This window comes from Silene latifolia, chromosome 2 (assembly GCF_048544455.1).
Source record: "Silene latifolia isolate original U9 population chromosome 2, ASM4854445v1, whole genome shotgun sequence".
NCBI classification, from domain to species: Eukaryota; Viridiplantae; Streptophyta; class Magnoliopsida; order Caryophyllales; family Caryophyllaceae; genus Silene; species Silene latifolia.
The window spans coordinates 95,694,664-95,696,795 of NC_133527.1; the positions used below are offsets into that span (position 1 = coordinate 95,694,664).

The window sequence follows — 2,132 nt, forward strand, 5'->3', positions numbered from 1 at the left end:
ATGGTTCCTGCAAATGGGGAGCTCTCATGGTCTTGTCAAGATTGAAAGTTATGCTCTCATCTCCCACTTCAAGAGTGAGCTCTCCATGCTTCACATCAATCACCGCACCCGCGGTGTGTAAGAAAGGTCTTCCTAGAATGATTGGAATGTTGGAGTCTTCTTCCATGTCAACAATGAAAAGTCCACCGGGATGAAAATTTTCCCAACTCTTACGGGAACATCTTCCCATATCCCTAATGGTGTCTTCGTCGATCTATCGGCCATTTGGAGTGTGATATTGGTGCATTTAAGCTCTCCCATCCCCAACCTTTTACTCACCGAGTATGGCATAACACTCACACTAGCCCCTAGATCACATAAGGCTTTGTTGATCGTGGGGTCGCCAATGGTACACGGTATTGAGAAGCTTCCCGGATCTTTGAGTTTTGGAGGTGAACTCCCTTGATCGAATTCTTCTTTGTGAGGATGTCTTTCATGTATTTTGCATAGGCCGACACGTGATTGATTAATTCCGTGAAAGGAATCGAGACTTCCAAATTCATCACAATTTCCATAAATTTTCCAAGTTGGTCATCAAATTTGGGCTTGGCTTGACGACTCGGAAAAGGAAGTCTAATCACAATGGGCTCCTTCTCCTTGACCTTGTCTTCATTTTTCTTTGAAATTTCTTCTCTTGATGGTTCTCCATCCTTGGAGTTTTGCACAATTTCTTCTTTGTCAATAGCTTCTACAACTTCATCCTCAACTTTCTTCTTCGGTGCTTCATACCTTGTACCACTTCTCAAGTGAATGGCACTAACCGTTTCATGTCTTGGGGGATTACTTTGAGGTGGTAATTGCCCCTTTTGTCTTTGTGAGCTTGAAGATGCTAGTTGAGTCAATTGGGTTTCCAACATTTTGGTGTGAGCTAGGATGTTGTTGATGGTGATTTCCTTTGCTTGAATATCTTTTTGCATTTGAGTGAAAAACTCTTGTTGATTCTTTTGCATTTGGACGACCGCTTTTTGAACATCAAAACCTTGGTCATTTTGTTGATTGTATGGAGTTTGATTTTGGTAACCTTGGTTTTGGTTGAGAAAGGGTCTTTGATTTTGGTTTCTCATGGGAGGTGGGGTGGATGTTGGTTGAGGGTTTTGAACATTTTGGCTTTTGTATGAGATATTTGGATGGAATTTGGTGTTTTCATTGTAATAGTTTGAATAAGGGGTACCACTCTTGTATGCTTGGAAAGCATTCACTTGTTCATTTGTTCCCCTACATTCACTTTGGTCATGTCCCAAAGTTCCACAATTCTCATATATCCTACTTGGGATTGATGAAGATGCCGTCATGGCATTAACATGATGCTTAGGTGATTTTGAGACTTCTTCAAGTCTAGCCATAGCCTTTTCAAACTTCAAATTGATGGTATCAATGTGAGCACGAAGTTGGGCACCCAATTGAGTAATGGAGTCCACTTCATGCTTTCCTCCTCTAGTAGCCTTGCGAGGTCTACTATATTGTGAGTTATGGACCGCCATTTCCTCAATTTTGTTCCAAGTTTGATTGTCATCAACTTCGGTGAACATTCCATTTGATCCCATGTTGAGAATGTTCCTTGAATCTTCATAAAGACCGTTCCAAAATTGTTGTACCAAGAACCACTCGCTAAGTCCATGGTGAGGACATGAACGACAAATTCCCTTGAATCACTCCTAAGCTTCATACAAAGATTCTTCATCCCTTTGCTTAAAGCCCGTAATTTGAGCTCTTAGCATGTTAGTCTTTTCCGGTGGATAGAACTTTTTGTAGAAAGCTAGAGCAAACTTTTTCCAAGAATCAATTCCGAGAGTAGCCTTATCAAGGCCTTTCAACCATTGTTTTGCGGTGCCAATTAGAGAAAAAGGAAATAAGACCCATAGAATTTGGTCTTGAGTTACACCGGTTTGAGAAATCGCATCACAATAGTCACAAAAAGTCTCCATATGAGAGTGAGGGTCTTCACTAGGCATCCCCCCAAATTGGCTTCTTTCGACTAATTGAATAAATGCGGATTTGGCAATAAAATTTTCGGTTAGGTGTTGTGGTGTGGGAGTACCATTGGGTAGGTTTTCCTCGGTGGGTACGGAATGTGATGAAAACTTAGGCATTGT

At 41.3% G+C, this 2,132-nt stretch overlaps 1 non-coding gene across 1 annotated transcript; it reads left to right on the top strand.

The window, feature by feature from the left end:
* The first annotated feature begins 1,650 nt into the window (after positions 1 to 1,650).
* Positions 1,651 to 1,757, top strand: LOC141644686 (small nucleolar RNA R71). Its single transcript, XR_012544298.1, has one exon. It is a non-coding gene; the product is annotated as a small nucleolar RNA R71 (small nucleolar RNA).
* Positions 1,758 to 2,132: the final 375 nt, after the last annotated feature.